Here is a 20,079-nt window from a genome sequence, read left to right as displayed (position 1 = left end):
AAGTATTTAGCTTTAAATAGGAATAATTTATTTAATAAGAGTTAATTAATTTCGTTAGATTAAAATTAAATTTAATTTAGGGGGGTGTTAGTGTTAGGGTTAGACTTAGCTTTAGGGGTTAATACATTTATTAGAATAGCGGTGAGCTCCAGTCGGCAGATTAGGGGTTAATAATTGAAGTTAGGTGTCGGCGATGTTAGGGAGGGCAGATTAGGGGTTAATACTATTTATTATAGGGTTAGTGAGGCGGATTAGGGGTTAATAACTTTATAATAATAGCGGTCCGGTCCGCTCGGCAGATTAGGGGTTAATAAGTGTAGGCAGGTGGAGGCGACGTTGTGGGGGGCAGATTAGGGGTTAATAAATATAATATAGGGGTCGGCGGTGTTAGGGGCAGCAGATTAAGGGTACATAGGGATAATGTAAGTAGCGGCGGTTTACGGAGCGGCAGATTAGGGGTTAAAAATAATATACAGGGGTCAGCGATAACGGGCGCAGCAGAATAGGGGTTAATAAGTGTAAGGTTAGGGGTGTTTAGACTCGGGGTACATGTTAGAGTGTTAGGTGCAGACGTAGGAAGTGTTTCCCCATAGGAAACAATGGGGCTGCGTTAGGAGCTGAACGCGGCTTTTTTGCAGGTGTTAGTTTTTTTTCAGCTCAAACAGCCCCATTGTTTCCTATGGGGGAATCGTGCACGAGCACGTTTTTGAGGCTGGCCGCGTCCGTAAGCAACTCTGGTATCGAGAGTTGAAGTTGCGTTAAATATGCTCTACGCTCCTTTTTTGGAGCCTAACGCAGCCATTCTGTGGACTCTCAATACCAGAGTTATTTTAAAGGTGCGGCCAGAAAAAAGCTAGAGTTAGATACGCGGGTCGTTACCGACAAAACTCTAAATCTAGCCGTAAGTTAGCTACAATATAACTAATAGTTATATTGTAGCTATCTTAAGTTTTAATTTTATTTCATGGCTAAGTTTGTATTAATTTTAACTAGGTAGACTAGTTAGTAAATAGTTAACTATTTAATAACTACCTAGTTAAAATAAATACAAAGTTACCTGTAAAATAAAACCTAACCTTCCTTACACTAAAAACTAACATTACAATAAAATAAATTAAATGATTAAAATACAATTTTCTAACTTACAAAAAAAATAAACACTAAATTACAAAAAATAAAAAACCACATTATCAAAAATAAAAATGAATTACTCCTAATCTAATAGCCCTATCAAAATAAAAAAGCCCCCCTCCAAATACCCCCCCCCCCACCAGCCTACACTAAACTGCCAATGGCCCTTAAAATGGCCTTTTGTAGGGCATTGCCCCAAAGAAATCAGCTCTTTATTATAGATAGGGTTTTTATTTGGGGGGGGGGGGTTGGTTGGTTGGGTGGTGGGTTTTACTGTTGGGGGGGTATTTGCATTTTTTTTACAGGTAAAAGAGCTGATTTCTTTGGGGCAATGCCCCACAAAAGGCCCTTTTAAGGGCCATTGGCAGTTTAGTGTAGGCTAGGGTTTTTTTTATTTTGAGTTTTTTTTTTATTTTCATAGGGCTATTAGATTAGGAGTAATTCGTTTTTATTTTTGATAATGTTTTTTTTTTTATTTTTTGTAATTTAGTGTTTATTTTTTTTTGTAAGTTAGAAAATTGTATTTTGATCATTTTTTTTTTTTTATTGTAATGTTAGTTTTTAGTGTAAGGCAGGTTAGGTTTTATTTCACAGGTAAATTTGTATTTATTTTAACTGGGTAGTTAGTAAATAGTTAATAACTATTTACTAACTAGTCTACCTAATTAAAATAAATACAAACTTAGCTGTGAAATAAAATTAAAACCTAGGGCCTAGATTTAGAGTTGGGCGGTAGCCGTCAAAACCAGCGTTAGAGGCTCCTAACGCTGTTTTTTTATCGCCCTCTGGTATTTGGAGTCAGTCAGGAAAGGGTCTAACGCTCACTTTCCAGCCGCGACTTTTCCATACCGCAGATCCCCCTACGCCATTTGCGTATCCTGTGTTTTCAATGGGATCTTAACTACTGTGCTCTAAAGTACACTAACACCCATAAACTACCTATGTACCCCTAAACCGAGGCCCCCCCACATCGCCGCCACTCTATTAAAATTTTGTAACCCCTAATCTGCCGCTCCGTACACCGCCGCCAGCTACGTTATCCCTATGTACCCCTAATCTGCTGCCCCTAACATCGCCGACCACTATGTTATATTTATTAACCCCTAATCTGCCGCCCCCGCTATCGCTGACCCCTGCATATTATTATTAACCCATAATCTGCCACTCCGTACACCACCGCCAGCTACGTTATCCCTATGTACCCCTAATCTACTGCCCCTAACATCGCCGACCACTATGTTATATTTATTAACCCCTAATCTGCCGCCCCCGCTATCAATGACACCTGCATATTATTATTAACCCCTAATCTGCCGCTCCGTACACCGCCGCAACCTACATTATACCTATGTACCCCTAATCTGCTGCCCCTAACACCGCCGACCCTATATTATATTTATTAACCCCTAATCTGCCCCCCACAACGTCGCCTCCACCTACCTACAATAATTAACCCCTAATCTGCCGACCGGATCTCACTGCTACTATAATAAATGTATTAACCCCTAAAGCTAAGTCTAACTCTAACCCTAACACCCCCCTAAGTTAAATTTAATTTTAATCTAACGAAATAAATTAACTATTATTAAATAAATTATTCCTATTTAAAGCTAAATACTTACCTGTAAAATAAACCCTAATATAGCTACAATATAAATTATAATTATATTGTAGCTATTTTAGGATTAATATTTATTTTACAGGCAACTTTGTAATTATATTAACCAGGTACAATAGCTATTAAATAGTTAATAACTATTTAATAGCTACCTAGTTAAAATAATTACAAAATTACCTGTAAAATAAATCCTAACCTAAGTTACAATTAAACCTAACACTACACTATCAATAAATTAATTAAATACAATACCTACAAATAAAAACAATGAAATAAACTAACTAAAGTACAAAAAATAAAAAAGAACTAAGTTACAAAAAATAAAAAAATATTTACAAACATTAGAAAAATTTTACAACAATTTTAAACTAATTACACCTACTCTAAGCCCCCTAATAAAATAACAAAACCCCCCAAAATAAAAAAATGCCCTACCCTATTCTAAATTAAAAAAGTTCAAAGCTCTTTTACCTTACCAGCCCTGAAAAGGGCCCTTTGTGGGGCATGCCCCAAAGAATTCAGCTCTTTTGCCTGTAAAAAAAACATCCTAAAATTACCCCCCCCAACATTACAACCCACCACCCACATACCCCTAATCTAACCCAAACCCCCCTTAAATAAACCTAACACTAAGCCCCTGAAGATCTTCCTACCTTATCTTCACCAGGGTTCACCGATCGATCCAGAAGAGCTCCTCCGATGTCTTGATCCAAGCCCAAGCGGGGGGCTGAAGATGTCGATGATCCGACTGAAGTCTTCATCCAAGCGGGTGCTGAAGAGGTCCATGATCCGGCTGAAGTCTTCTATCAAGCGGCATCTTCAATCTTCTTTCTTCCGGATCCATGTTCATCCCGCCGACGCGGAACATCCATCTTCACCGACGACTTCCCGACGAATGACGGTTCCTTTAAGGGACGTCATCCAAGATGGCGTCCCTCGAATTCCGATTGGCTGATAGGATTCTATCAGCCAATCGGAATTAAGGTAGGAAAATTCTGATTGGCTGATGGAATCAGCCAATCAGAATCAAGTTCAATCCGATTGGCTGATCCGATCAGCCAATCTGATTGAGCTCGCATTCTATTGGCTGTTCCGATCAGCCAATAGAGGGAAATTTTTCTTTCCCCATAGACATCAATGGGGCTGCGTTACGGAGCTTTTATTTCAGCGATTGCAGGTGTTAGGCTTCTTTTTTGCCAGCTCTCCCCATTGATGTCTATGGGGAAATCGTGCACGAGCACGTCAAAGTAGCGCTTGTATTTTGGTGCGGTATGGAGCTTAACGCCACCATATCGACCGCACAAGCCTGCTTTTTGTAAACCTGTAATAGCAACGCTATAGGGAGGTGAAATAACGCCGCTTTTGTGGCGGTCGTTAATTTCCCTATGGCGCTGAAAACTCGTAATCTATCTGATAGACATATAGGGCAAGATTACATATACAGCCTTGCCTGAAAAAGCTTGCAACACATATAAATGTGGCGCGTATATTTCACCCGTCGCCCGCAATTTTTACTCCCATAAGCTAACATAGAACCACATCGCAAATCGGTAACGCATATTCAGTGCAAGGACTTACGTGGCGAAAATTGAGAAATTTTACTCCATTGTCACCTCGCCACACAAAGGCCGGCGCAGCAAGCCTTGCACTGAGTATGAAAGTACCGGAACTACCGGAACTGGCTGAAAATATTAACTAACACATAACGCATGAGCAATATCTATCTACCTGTCAACCGCCAACCCCCACCGCAATAACTAATAAACACCTAGATTGCAAGTTTTGCGCTAAACAGGGTGAGAAACTAACGCCAAAAAGTTGCGTTATTTCACCTTCCATATCGCTGCCATTACGAGTTACTGAAAAGCCTCCTTGTGCGTGCGATATGGTGGCGTTAAGCTCCATACCGCACAAAATCCAAGGGCTGCTTTGACGTGCTCGGGCCCACTTTCCTCCATAGACATCAATGGGGAGAGAGTGTTAAAAAAAAACTAACACCTGAAGTGCGGAATGAAAATTCTCTGTAACGCAACCCCATTGATGTCTATGGGGAAAAAAAAGTTACATTTAAAACTAACAACCTAACATAAACCCCAAGTCTAAACAGCCCTAATCTGCTGCCCCGACATCGCCGACACCTAAACAAAGTTATTAACCCCTAATCTGCCGCTCTTTAGGGGCAATGGGTATCTTAGGTTTTTTTAGAGTTAGGTTATTTTTATTTTGGGGGGTTGGTTGGGTGGTGGATTTTTCTGTTGGGGGGACTTGGTATTTTTTTACAGGTAAAAGAGCTGTTTAATTTAGGGCAATGCCCTATAAAAGGCCCTTTTAAGGGCTATTGGTAGTTTATTGTAGGCTAGGGGGTGTTTTTATTTTAGGGGGGCTTTTTTATTTTTATAGGGCTATTAGATTAGGTGTAATTGTTTTTATTTTTGATAATTTAGTTTATTATTTTTTGTAAGCCTAGTGTTTTTTATTTTTCGTAATTTAGTGGTTATTATTTTTTGTAATTTTCAATTTTTTAATTTTTCTCGTAGTGTTAGGTTTTTCTAAATTTGTAATTTAGATTTTTTAATTGGCAGTATTTTTAATTTTATTAGAATAGTAAGGTTAATTTATAGTTTAATGTTAGGTTTATTTTTATTTCACAGGTTAGTTCTATTTATTTAAATATAGTTATATTGTAATTTAAATTTAAAGTTAGGGGGGTGTTAGTTTTAGGGGTTAATAGTTTAATTTAGTGTTTTGCAATGTGGGGGCCGGCAGTTTAGGGGTTAATAGGTTTATTTAGTAGTGGAGATGGGAGAGGCCGGAGGTTTAGGAGTTAATAGGTTTATTTAGTTGCGAAGATGTGGGAGGCCGGAGGTTTAGGGGTTAATAACTTTATTATAGTGTTGGCGATGTCGGGGAGCGGCGGAATAGGGGTTAATAATTTGTATTAGTGTCGGCGATGTCGGGAGCGGCAGATTAGGTGTTAATACATTTATTTTTAATAGTCACGATGTGAGTGGGCGGCAGATTAGGGGTTTATAGGTTTAATATAGTGTTTGCGATGCGGGAGGGTGGCGGTTTAGAGGTCAATAGGTAGTTTATGGGTGTTAGCGTACTTTGTAACACTTTAGTTATGAGTTTTTTTTGTGGCGCAAAACTCATAACTACTGCTTTCAGATGGCGGTATGGATCGTGTCGGTATAGGCTGTAATGCAAGCTTTTTAGCCTCACCGCACAACCTGTAATGCCGGCACTATGAAAATCCCATGCAAAAGCATCATTTTTTTGAGTGTAGAATGGACGATGCGTTACAGGCTAAAATGCTTGCTGTATAGCTATACCGACACGACTTGCAATAGCTGCGTTACTGCCATTACGCTGAAATTGCCATTTTTTCAATGTTAAAAGCCGTACCGCAAAACTTGTAATCTACCTGAAAGTATATTAACCCCTAATCCACCATTAACCCATATCTCAATAAACCTAACAAAACTATTAACCCTAATCCACCATTAACCCCCATCACAATAGACCTAATAAATGTATTAATCCCTAATCTGCCATTAACCCACATCGCAATAAACCTAATAAATCTATTAACCCCTAAACCACCAAACCCCACAACGCAATTAACCTAATTAAGATATTAACTCCTAAACTGCCAACCCCCCACAACGCAAATAACTATTTAAATTACTAAACTCCCTAACCTAAAACCCCCTAAATTAACCATAATTACCTAAATTAAAAAATACTAAGTTACAATTAAAAACCTAACATTACTTTAAAAAAAAGAAGAAAAAAACTAAGTTTAAATTTATTTAAAATTACAAAAAATAAAATAGTCTAACATTACAGAAAATAATAAACCAAATTTTAAAAATGAAAAAATTAAACCTAATCCCTATGAAAATAAAAAAGCCGCCCTAAAATAAAAACAGTAAACCCCCCATCCACCAAACCCTCCAAAATAAAAAAACCTAACACTAAAATACCTAAGCTACCCATTGCCCCTAAAGGGGCATTTTATGGGCATTGCCCTTAAAAGGGCATTCAGCTCTTTTACTGCCCTTAAAAGGGCATTCAGCTTTTTTACAGAGCCCAAAATCCCTATTCTAAAAAAAAAAAACAGACCCCAAAAACAAAAATTCTAACTCTAACCCTCAAATAGGTACTCACCGTTACTGAATTCCGGTGGAGAACGTCTTCTTCCAAGTGGCGATATCTTCTTCCATCACGGCAACGTCTTCTATCTTCACCCAGGACCAAGACGACGCGGAACGGAGATGAGATGAGCGGGGAAAAGAAGACCGGCGGCCGTGGAGCCATCGAGCATGGAGATCCTCTTCGTACGATCACTGCCGCCGCACGCTATGTAAAATATTTACAATACATACATATTTATTAAATATGAATACTGCGTAAATATGATTTTTCATGTTTTGAGCTACTTGACTGCAATGGGCTCCAATGCCCTTATGTCTATATATGTATACATATGTACAGTATGTCCGAAAGCGATTGAACATCCCTATAGTTTATCGTTATAAGGTTCAATAACTATTATTTCCAACACGTTGATCTGTCTGCATCCCTTGACAGATGTTTCCACTTATGCTAGGTGATGCACATCTCCTTGACAGCTTCTTACATCCATGTGGTATATGGCTGATCTCTTGTTCATTTCTTATTAGCAGAAGAGATGGTGTCAGCCGGTACCAGAATAATTCATCTCACTCAGACATTAACATTAACCATTATTTTGAGTAACCCTCTTTATCAGGCCTTACACTGGCTCCCTCTACCCCAATGAAGCATATCTAAAACACTGGCACTAACTTGTAAAGTTATAAACTGCCTTGCACCTGATTATATTTTCAGACTCACCTCTAGCTCTTCCCCTGACTGTACTCTTTGTTCTACCTATGACCTATGTCCAGAGGCGTGACTAGAAACCACAGGGCCCAGGTGCAAGAATCTAAGAAGGGCCTCTGCACCCCCTGTAGTTTCGCCCCTATGTCTATCCTCCTTCAGTGTTATATCTGCCTTCTCCTATCTCCAAAGATATCTTTTGTGCGCTACCATTTATGGAACTCTTACACTTTTGATTGTCTTCCTATCTGTGTGTGATTGTCTTTGTGTATGATTGTCTTCATCTCTGTGTGTTTGTCTCTCTGTGTCATTGTCTTCATCTCTATGGGGTTATCTATCTGTGTAGTTGTCTCTCTGTGTCATTGTCCTACTCTCTGTGTGTGATTGTCTTCCTCTCTGTGTGGTTCTCATACTCTCTGTGTGGTTGTCTTCATCTCTGTGTGGTTGTTTTCCTCTCTGTGTGGTTGTCTCTCTGTGTGATTGTCTTCCTATCTGTATTTGATTGACTTTGTGTATGATTGTCTCTCTGTGTGGTTGTCTTCCTCTCTGTGTGATTGTCTCTCTGTGTGATTGTATTCCTCTCTGTGTGATTGTCTCTCTGTGTGATTATCTTCCTCTCTGTGTAATTGTCTTCCTCTCTGCATGGTTGTCTTTCTGTCTGTGTGATTGTCTTTCTCTCTTTGTGGTTGTCTCTCTGTGTGATTATCTCTCTATGTGGTTGCCTCTCTGTGTGATTGCCTTCCTCTCTGTGTGGTTATCTTCCTCTATGTGTGATTGTCTTTCTCTCTGTGTGGTTATCTTCCTCTTTGTGTTATTTTCTTACTCTCTGTGTGGTTGTCTCTCTGTGTGTTTGTCTTCCTCTCTGCGTGATTGTCTTTCTCTCTGTGTGATTGTCTCTAGGTGTGATTGTCTCTCTGTGTGATTGTCTTCCTCTCTGTGTAGTTGTCTTCCTCTCTGTGTGGTTGTCTTCCTCTCTGTGTGATTGTCTTCCTCTCTGTGTGATTGTATTCCTCTGTGTGGTTGTCTTCCTCTCTGTGTGGTTGTCTTCCTCTCTGTGTGATTGTCGCTCTGTGTGATTGTCTTCCTCTCTGTGTGATTGTCGCTCTGTGTGATTGTTGCTCTGTGTGTTTGTCTCTCTGTTTGATTATTTTCCTCTCTGTGTGATTGTCTCTCTGTGTGACTGTTTTCCTCTTTGTGTGATTGTCTTCCTTTCTGTGTGTTAGTCTCTCTGTGTGATTGTCTTTCTCTATGGGTGGTTGTCTCACTGTGTGATTGTCTTCTTCTCTGTGTGATTGTCTCTCTGTGTGATTGTCGCTGTGTGATTGTTTCTCTTTGTGATTGTCTCTCTGTGTGATTGTCTCTCTGTGTGATAGTCTCTCTTTGTTATTGTCTTCCTCTCTGTGTGGTTGTCTTACTGTGTGATTATCTTCCTCTCTGTGTGAATGTCTCTCTGTGTGATTGTCTCTCTGTGTGATTGTCTCACTGTGTGGTTGTCTTTCTCTCTGTGTGTGATTGTCTCTCTGTGTGATTGTTTTCCTCTCTGTGTGATTGTTTTCCTCCCTGTGTGGTTGTCTTCCTCTCTGTGTGGTTGTCTCACTGTGTGATTGTCTCTCTGTGTGATTGTATTCCTGTGTGTGTGGTTTTCTCACTGTGTGATTGTCTTCCTCTCTGTGTGATTGTCTTCCTCTCTGTGTGATTGTCTCTCTATGTGATTGTCTCTCTATGTGATTGTCATTGAGATTATCTTCCTCTCTGTGTGATTGTCTCTCTGTGTGACTGTTTTCCTCTCTGTGTGATTGTCTTCCTTTCTGTGTGCTTGTTTCACTGTGTGATTGTCTTCCTCTATGAGTGGTTGTCTCTCTCTGTGATTGTCTTCCTCTCTGTTTGATTGTCTTTCTCTGTGGGTAGTTGTCTCACTGTGTGATTGTCTTTCTCTGTGGGTGGTTGTCTCACTGTGTGATTGTCTTCCTCTCTGTGTGATTGTTTCTCTTTGTGATTGTCTTCCTCTCTTTGTTATTGTCTTCCTCTCTGTGTGGTTGTCTCAATGTGTGATTATCTTCCTCTCTGTTTGATTGTCTCTCTGTGTCATTGTTTTCCTCTCTGTGTCATTATTTTCCTCTCTGTGCAATTATCTCTCTGTTTGATTGTTTTCCTCTTTGTGTGATTGTCTTCCTCTATGGCCTCTAGTTATCAAGCCGTCGACTTTCTTGCATTCGACGGCACCAATGTGCTCGCCTAAGATCGCCTAACATCGCTGCCGCGGACCTGAATACGTTTGCCAAAATTATCAAGAAAGCTGTCAAAAAAACGCGCACCAAGTACGGTGCGATGAGCAGCGGACTGTTGTTAACTAACAGTCATCGATCTCGCTGCTCATCGGCTTATTCGCAGCTTTCTTGGTACCCTGTCACTAAACACCCACACTATATTATACTGTTTTACCCCCTATACCACCGCTCCCGGAGCCCACTGCAACTCTAATAAATGTATTAACCCCTTAACCGCTGTTCCCGGACCCCGCCGCACCTAAATAAAGTGTTTAACCCCTAAACCGCCACTCCCGGAGCCCACCGCCACCTACATTATATGTATTAACCCCTAATCTGACCCCCCTACACCGCTGCCACCTACATTAAATTTATTAACCCCTAATCTCCCGCCCCCAACATCGCCGCCACTATATTAAATTTATTAACCCTTAAACCTAAGTCTAACCCTAACCCTAACACCCCGTAATTTAAATATAATTTAAATTAATCTAAATAAATATTCCTATCATTAAATAAATTATACCTATTTAAGAATATATACTTACCTGTAAAATAAACCCTAAGCTAGCTACAATATAACTAATAGTTACATTGTAGCTATTTTAGGATTTATTTTTATTTTACAGGCAACTTTGTATTTATTTTAACTAGGTAGAATAGTTATTAAATAGTTATTAACTATTTAATAACTATCTAGTTAAAATAAATACAAAAGTACCTGTAAAATAAAACCTAACCTAAGTTACAATTACACCTAACACTGCACTATAATTAAATTAATTCCCTAAATTAAAATAAATTAATTACAATTAAATAAAATTAACTAAAGTTAAAAAAAAACAAAAAAACATTAAATTACAGAAAATAATAAAATAATTACAAGAATTTTAAACTAATTACACCTAATCTAATCCCCCAAAATAATAAAAATCCCTACCCTATACTAAATTACAAATAGCCCTTAAAAGGGCCTTTTGCTGGACATTGCCCCAAAGTAATCCGCTCTTTTAACTGAAAAAGAAATACAATACCCCCCCCAACTTTACAACCCACCACCCACACACCCAACCCTACTCTAAAACCCACCCAATCCCCCCTTAATAAAACCTAACACTACCCCTTTGAAGATCACCCTACCTTGAGACGTCTTCACCCAACCGGGCCTAAGTTCTCAACGAAGCCGGGCGAAGTCTTCATCCAACCGGGCAGAAGAGGTCCTCCAGATGGGCAGAAGTCTTCATCCAGGCGGCATCTTCTATCTTCATCCATCCGACAAGGAGCGGCTCCATCTTGAAAACATCCGACATGGAGCATCCATCTAGACCGACGACTACCCGACGAATGACGGTTCCTTTAAATGACGTCATCCAAGATGGCGTCCCTTGAATTCCGATTGGCTGATGGAATAGAATGCGAGCTCAATCCTATTGGCTGATTGCATGGTTGTCTTCATCCATCCGACAAGGAGCGGCTCCATCTTAAAGACATCCGACGTGGAGCATCAATTCAGACCAACGACTACCCGACGAATGACGGTTCCTTTAAATGACGTCATCCAAGATGGCGTCCCTTGAATTCCGATTTGCTGATAGAATTCTATCAGTCAATCGGAATTAAGGTAGGAGAAATCCTATTGATGCAATCAGCCAATAGGATTGAGCTCGCATTCTATTGACTGTTCCAATCAGCCAATAGAATGCAAGCTCAATCCTATTGGCTGATTGCATCAATAGGATTTCTTCTACCTTAATTCCGATTGACTGATAGAATTCTATCAGCAAATCGGAATTCAAGGGACGCCATCTTGGATGACGTCATTTAAAGGAACCGTCATTCGTTGGGTGGTCGTTGGTCTGGATGGATGCTCCGCGTCGGATGTCTTCAAGATGGAGCCGCTCCTCATCGGATGGATGAAGATAGAAGATGCCGTCTGGATGAAGACTTCTGCCCATCTGGAGGAGCTCTTCTGCCCGGTTAAATGAAGACTTCGCCTGGCTTCATTGAGGACTTAGGCCCGGCTGGGTGAAGACGTCTCAAGGTAGGGTGATCTTCAAGGGGGTAGTGTTAGGTTTTATTAAGGGGGGATTGGGTGGGTTTTAGAGTAGGGTTGGGTGTGTGGGTGGTGGGTTGTAATGTTGGGGGGGGAATTGTTTTTTTTTACAGGTAATAGAGCTGATTACTTTGGGGCAATGCCCCGCAAAAGGCCCTTTTAAGGGCTGTTTGTAATTTAGTATAGGGTAGGGATTTATATTATTTTGGGGGGCTTTTTTATTTTATTAGGGCGATTAGATTAGGTGTAATTAGTTTAAGAAAATTGTAATTATTTTATTTTTTTCTGTAATTTAGTGTTTTATTTTTTTTGTACTTTTTTGTAATTGTAATTATTTGTATTTCATTGTAGTTAATTTATTTAATTAATTTAATTATAGTGTAGTGTTAGGTGTAATTGTAACTTAGGTTAGGATTTATTTTACAGGTAAATTTGTATTTAATAACTATTGTACCTAGTTAAAATAAATACAAAGTTGCCTGTAAAATAAAAATAAAACCTAAGCTAGCTACAATGTAACTATTAGTTATATTGTAGCTAGCTTAGGGTTTATTTTATAGGTAAGTATTTAGTTTTAAATAGGAATTATTTATTTAATGATAGGAATATTTATTTAGATTTATAAAAATTATATTTAATTTAGGGGGTGTTAGGGTTAGACTTAGATTTAAGGGTTAATATGTTTATTATAGTGGTGGCGGTGTAGGGGGCGACAGATTAGGGGTTAATAGGTATAATGTAGGTCGGCTCCGTGAGCGGCAGTTTAGGGGTTAATACATTTATCAGAGTTGCGGCGGGGTCCGGGAGCGGTGGTTTAGGGGTAAAACACTTTAATAGAGTTGTGGTGGGCTCTGGTAGCGGTGGTTTAGGGGTTAATAAGTATAATGTAGGTGGCGGCGGTGTAGGGGGGGCAGATTAGGGGTGTTTAGACTCAGGGTACATGTTTGGGTGTTAGGTGTACACGTTACCATAGGAATCAATGGGATATCGGGCAGCAGCGAACATGAGCTTTCACTCATTTCCAACTCCCATTGACTCCTATGGCATCCGCCGCCTCCCGGGAGGTGGCGGATTGAAAACCAGGTACGCTGGGCCGGAATAGTGGCGAGCGTACCTGGTAGGTATTTGATAACTACCAAAAGTAGTCAGATTGTGCCGAGCTTGCATTCGGAACATCTGTAGTGACATAAGCATCGATCTGTGTCGGCGGATCGTATGTTACGTCACTAAATTCTACTTTTGCCGGTCTGTAGGGTTTGATAACTACGGAGAATCAGGCTCGCCACAAATACGCTGTGGAATTCCAGCGTATTTGCGGTTGACAGCTTGATAAATAGAGGCCTATGTGTTAATGTTTTCCTCTCTGTGTGATCTGGGTGGTTGTCTCTCTGTGTGATTATCTCTCAGTATGATTGTCTCTCTGTGTGATTGTCTCTCTGTGTGCTTGTCTCTTTTTGTGATTGTCTATCTGTGTGATTGTCTTCCTCTCTATGTGATTGTATTCCTCTCTGTGTGATTGTTTTCCTCTTTGTGTGATTGTCTTTCTCTGTGACTATCTTCCTCTCTGTGTAATTGTCTCTCTGTGTGAGTGTCTCACTGTGTGAGTGTCTCTCTGTGTGATTGTTTCTCTGTGTGACTACTTTTGGTAGTCTTCCTCTCTGTGCGGTTGTCTCTCTGTGTGATTGCCTCTGTGTGTGATTGTTTTCCTCTTTGTGTGGTTATCTCTCTGTATGATTGTCTCTCTGCGTGTTTTCATGCTTAAAACCGAAGACCGGCGACCGCAGAGCCATCAAGCATGGAGATCCTCTTTGTACGATCACTGTTGCCACACCCTATGTGAAATATTTACAATACATACACAGTTAAACAATTTATTAAATATGAATTTGATTTTTTATGTTTTGAGCTACTTGACTGCAATGGGCTCCAATGCACTTACATCTATATATGTATACATATGTACAGTATGTCCAAAACCGATTGCACATCCCTATAGTTTATCGTGATAAGGTTCAATAACTATTATTTCCAGCACGTTGATCTGTCTGCCTCCCTTGGTGACAGATGTTTCCACTTATGTTAGGTGATGCACATCTCCTTGAGAGCTTCTTACAGCCATGTGGTCTATGGCTGATCTCTTGTTCTTTTCTTATTAGCAGAAGAAATGGTGTCAGTCGAGCAAAAGGTCTGTTTGTTTCTTGCTTGTTCTGTTCTTGTAAATCACTCACTCCCTGTCTCACATACTACAACATAGTTCTTAGCAGCCTTCTAAATTCCATTTGTCTCCTCTCCTATATATCATAAATGCCGGTACCAGAATAATTCAGCTTGCTCAGACATTAACATTAACCATTGTTTTGAGTAACCCTCTTTATCAGGCCATACACTGGTTCCCTCTACCCCAATGAAGCATATCTAAAACACTGGCACTAACTTGTAAAGTTATAAACTGCCTTGCACCTGATTATATTTTCAGACTCACCTCTAGCTCTTCCTCTGACTGTCCTCTTTGTTCTACCTATGACCTATGTCTATCCTCCTTCAGTGTTATATCTGCCTTCTTCTATCTCCAAAGATATCTTTTGTGCGCTACCATTAATGGAACTCTTAAAACCTGTGATTATCTTTCTATCTGTGTGTGATTGTCTATGTGTATGATTGTCTTCCTCTCTGTGTGTTTGTCTCTCTGTGTGATTGTCTTCCTCTCTTTGTGGTTGTCTTCCTCTCTGTGTGGTTGTCTCTCTGTCTTCCTATATGTGTTTGATTGACTTTGTGTATGATTGTCTTCCTCTCTGTGTGGTTGTCTTCCTATCTGTGTGATTGTCTTTCTGTGTGATTGTCTCTCTGTGTGATTGTCTCTCTGTGTGATTGTCTCTGTGTGTGATTGTCTTTGTGTATGATTGTCTTCCTCTCTGTGTGGTTGTCTCTGTGTGTGATTGTCTTCCTCTCTGTGTGATTGTCTCTGTGTATGATTGTCTTTGTGTATGATTGTCTTCCTCTCTGTGTGGTTGTCTCTCTGTGTGATTGTCTTCCTCTCTGTGTTTGATTGTCTTCCTCTCTGTGTGGTTTTCTTCCTCTCTGTGTGGTTGTCTTCCTCTCTGTGTGGTTGTCTTCCTCTCTGTGTGTTTGTCTCTCTGTGTGATTGTCTTCCTCTCTTTGTGGTTGTCTTCCTCTCTGTGTGGTTGTCTCTCTGTCTTCCTATATGTGTTTGATTGACTTTGTGTATGATTGTCTTCATCTCTGTGTGGTTGTCTTCCTATCTGTGTGATTGTCTTTCTGTGTGATTGTCTCTCTGTGTGATTGTCTCTCTGTGTGATGTGATTGTCTCTCTGTGTGATTGTCTCTCTGTGTGATTGTCTCTGTGTGTGATTGTCTTTGTGTATGATTGTCTTCCTCTCTGTGTGATTGTCTCTCTGTGTGATTGTCTTCCTCTCTGTGTGATTGTCTCTGTGTGTGATTGTCTTTGTGTATGGTCTTCCTCTCTGTGTGGTTGTCTCTCTGTGTGATTGTCTTCCTCTCTGTGTTTGATTGTCTTCCTCTCTGTGTGGTTTTCTCCCTCTCTGTGTGGTTGTCTTCCTCTCTGTGTGGTTGTCTTCCTCTCTGTGTGGTTGTCTCTCTGTCTTCCTATATGTGTTTGATTGACTTTGTGTATGATTGTCTTCCTCTCTGTGTGGTTGTCTTCCTCTCTGTGTGGTTGTCTCTCTGTCTTTCTATATGTGTTTGATTGACTTTGTGTATGATTGTCTTCCTCTCTGTGTGGTTGTCTTCCTCTCTGTGTGATTGTCTTTCTGTGTGATTGTCTTTCTGTGTGATTGTCTCTCTGTGTGATTGTCTCTCTGTGTGATTGTCTCTCTGTGTGGTTGTCTCTCTGTGTGATTGTATCTCTGTGTGATGGTCTTCCTCTCTGTTTGATTGTCTCTCTGTGTGATTATCTTCCTCTCTGTGTAATTGTCTTCCTCTCTGAGTGGTTGTCTTTCTGTCTGTGTGATTGTCTTTCTCTCTTTGTGGTTGTCTCTCTGTGTGATTGTCTCTCTGTGTGATTGACTTCCTTTCTGTGTGATTGTCTTCCGCTCTGTGTGATTGTCTCTGTGTGATTTTCTCTCTGTGTAATTGTCTCTCTGTGTGATTGTCTTCCTCTCTGTCTGGTTGTCTCTCTGTCTGGTTGTATCTCTGTGTGATTGTCTCTCTGTGTGGTTGCCTCTCTGTGTGATTGCCTTCCTCTCTGTGTGGTTGTCTTTCCGGTGTTATCTAGCATGATGTCATAAAACTTCAAGAGTTGGTTTAGTATTAAAGGGACACTAAACCCAAACATTTTCTTTCATGATTCAGATAGAGAATACAATTTTAAACAACATTCAAATGTATTTATATTATCTAATTTGCTTCATTCTTTAGATATCTTTTGTTGAATAAATAGCGATACACATGGGTGAGCCAATCACAATAGGTCTCTATGTGCAGTTACCAATCAGCAGCTACTGAGCCTATCTAGATATGCTTTTCAGCAAAGGATATCATGAGAATGAAGCAAATTAGATAATAGAAGTAAATTAGAAAGTTGTTTAAAATTGCATGCTCTTTCTAAATCATTAAAGAAAAAAAAATGTGGGTTTCATGTCCCTTTAAGTGAATAAACTAAACAGGGAGTCAGATTTGCTCATGTTCAGCACCGGCTGAATGAAACTTAAGTTTCGAAAAAGTCTTTACTCTTAACAAATTGAGGACAGAGGCTACAGTAAGAAATTCTAAGTGCTAACTTTGCAACAAAAGAATTGCTTGCTGTTTTTTTTTTTAAAACAATCTTTTTATGTTTACTTTGATTTAACATACTGTATTTGTTTAGTGTATCATTAACCCTCAGAAATACATTATGTGTTTGTAAATATATACACCTCTTTTCAACCAATCAACAAGGTTGTTGAAAATAAGATTTTCTTTAAGAAATGAAAAGCAACACCCACAGCTGATTTTAAAGTAATTCTTTCTTTCTTTCTTTCTTTCTTTCTTTCTTTCTTTCTTTCTTTCTTTCTTTCTTTCTTTCTTTCTTTCTTTCTTTCTTTCTTTCTTTCTTTCTTTCTTTCTTTCTTTCTTTCTTTCTTTCTAAATAGAATAGAATAGAATAGATAAATAGAGGCCTATGTGTTAATGTTTTCCTCTCTGTGTGATCTGGGTGGTTGTCTCTCTGTGTGATTGTCTCTCTGTGTGATTATCTCTCTGTGTGATTGTCTCTCTGTGTGATTATCTCTCAGTATGATTGTCTCTCTGTGTGATTGTCTCTCTGTGTGATTGTCTCTCTGTGTGCTTGTCTCTTTTTGTGATTGTCTATCTGTGTGATTGTCTTCCTCTCTATGTGATTGTATTTCTCTCTGTGTGATTGTTTTCCTCTTTGTGTGATTGTCTTTCTCTGTGACTATCTTCCTCTCTATGTAATTGTCTCTCTGTGTGAGTGTCTCACTGTGTGAGTGTCTCTCTGTGTGATTGTTTCTCTGTGTGACTACTTTTGGTAGTCTTCCTCTCTGTGTGGTTGTCTCTCTGTGTGATTGCCTCTGTGTGTGATTGTTTTCCTCTTTGTGTGGTTATCTCTCTGTATGATTGTCTCTCTGTGTGTTTTCAGGCTTAAAACCGAAGACCGGCGACCGCAGAGCCATCAAGCATGGAGATCCTCTTCGTACGATCACTGTTGCCACACCCTATGTGAAATATTTACAATACATACACAGTTAAACAATTTATTAAATATGAATTTGATTTTTCATGTTTTGAGCTACTTGACTGCAATGGGCTCCAATGCACTTACATCTATATATGTATACATATGTACAGTATGTCCAAAACCGATTGCACATCCCTATAGTTTATCGTGATAAGGTTCAATAACTATTATTTCCGACACGTTGATCTGTCTGCCTCCCTTGGTGACAGATGTTTCCACTTATGTTAGGTGATGCACATCTCCTTGAGAGCTTCTTACAGCCATGTGGTCTATGGCTGATCTCTTGTTCTTTTCTTATTAGCAGAAGAAATGGTGTCAGTCGAGCAAAAGGTCTGTTTGTTTCTTGCTTGTTCTGTTCTTGTAAATCACTCACTCCCTGTCTCACATACTACAACATAGTTCTTAGCAGCCTTCTAAATTCCATTTGTCTCCTCTCCTATATATCATAAATGCCGGTACCAGAATAATTCAGCTTGCTCAGACATTAACATTAACCATTGTTTTGAGTAACCCTCTTTATCAGGCCATACACTGGTTCCCTCTACCCCAATGAAGCATATCTAAAACACTGGCACTAACTTGTAAAGTTATAAACTGCCTTGCACCTGATTATATTTTCAGACTCACCTCTAGCTCTTCCTCTGACTGTCCTCTTTGTTCTACCTATGACCTATGTCTATCCTCCTTCAGTGTTATATCTGCCTTCTTCTATCTCCAAACATATCTTTTGTGCGCTACCATTAATGGAACTCTTAAAACCTGTGATTATCTTTCTATCTGTGTGTGATTGTCTATGTGTATGATTGTCTTCCTCTCTGTGTGTTTGTCTCTCTGTGTGATTGTCTTCCTCTCTTTGTGGTTGTCTTCCTCTCTGTGTGGTTGTCTCTCTGTCTTCCTATATGTGTTTGATTGACTTTGTGTATGATTGTCTTCCTCTCTGTGTGGTTGTCTTCCTATCTGTGTGATTGTCTTTCTGTGTGATTGTCTCTCTGTGTGATTGTCTCTCTGTGTGATTGTCTCTGTGTGTGATTGTCTTTGTGTATGATTGTCTTCCTCTCTGTGTGGTTGTCTCTCTGTGTGATTGTCTTCCTCTCTGTGTGATTGTCTCTGTGTGTGATTGTCTTTGTGTATGATTGTCTTCCTCTCTGTGTGGTTGTCTCTCTGTGTGATTGTCTTCCTCTCTGTGTGGTTGTCTTCCTATCTGTGTGATTGTCTTTCTGTGTGATTGTCTCTCTGTGTGATTGTCTCTCTGTGTGATTGTCTCTGTGTGTGATTGTCTTTGTGTATGATTGTCTTCCTCTTTGTGTGGTTGTCTCTCTGTGTGATTGTCTTCCTCTCTGTGTGATTGTCTCTGTGTGTGATTGTCTTTGTGTATGATTGTCTTCCTCTCTGTGTGGTTGTCTCTCTGTGTGATTGTCTTCCTCTCTGTGTTTGATTGTCTTCCTCTCTGTGTGGTTTTCTTCCTCTCTGTGTGGTTGTCTTCCTCTCTGTGTGGTTGTCTTCCTCTCTGTGTGTTTGTCTCTCTGTGTGATTGTCTTCCTCTCTTTGTGGTTGTCTTCCTCTCTGTGTGGTTGTCTCTCTGTCTTCCTATATGTGTTTGATTGACTTTGTGTATGATTGTCTTCCTCTCTGTGTGGTTGTCTTCCTATCTGTTTGATTGTCTTTCTGTGTGATTGTCTCTCTGTGTGATTGTCTCTCTGTGTGATTGTCTCTGTGTGTGATTGTCTTTGTGTATGATTGTCTTCCTCTCTGTGTGATTGTCTCTCTGTGTGATTGTCTTCCTCTCTGTGTGATTGTCTCTGTGTGTGATTGTCTTTGTGTATGATTGTCTTCCTCTCTGTGTGGTTGTCTCTCTGTGTGATTGTCTTCCTCTCTGTGTTTGATTGTCTTCCTCTCTGTGTGGTTTTCTCCCTCTCTGTGTGGTTGTCTTCCTCTCTGTGTGGTTGTCTTCCTCTCTGTGTGGTTGTCTCTCTGTCTTTCTATATGTGTTTGATTGACTTTGTGTATGATTGTATTCCTCTCTGTGTGGTTGTCTTCCTCTCTGTGTGGTTGTCTCTCTGTCTTCCTATATGTGTTTGATTGACTTTGTGTATGATTGTCTTCCTCTCTGTGTGGTTGTCTTCCTCTCTGTGTGATTGTCTTTCTGTGTGATTGTCTTTCTGTGTGATTGTCTCTCTGTGTGATTGTCTCTCTGTGTGATTGTCTCTCTGTGTGGTTGTCTCTCTGTGTGATTGTATCTCTGTGTGATGGTCTTCCTCTCTGTTTGATTGTCTCTCTGTGTGATTATCTTCCTCTCTGTGTAATTGTCTTCCTCTCTGAGTGGTTGTCTTTCTGTCTGTGTGATTGTCTTTCTCTCTTTGTGGTTGTCTCTCTGTGTGATTGTCTCTCTGTGTGATTGACTTCCTTTCTGTGTGATTGTCTTCCGCTCTGTGTG

The sequence above is a fragment of the Bombina bombina genome, chromosome 4 (genome assembly GCF_027579735.1).
Source record: "Bombina bombina isolate aBomBom1 chromosome 4, aBomBom1.pri, whole genome shotgun sequence".
NCBI classification, from domain to species: domain Eukaryota; kingdom Metazoa; phylum Chordata; class Amphibia; order Anura; family Bombinatoridae; genus Bombina; species Bombina bombina.
The sequence above is the reverse complement of the archived record's forward strand: the minus strand, read 5'-3'. Positions refer to the sequence as shown.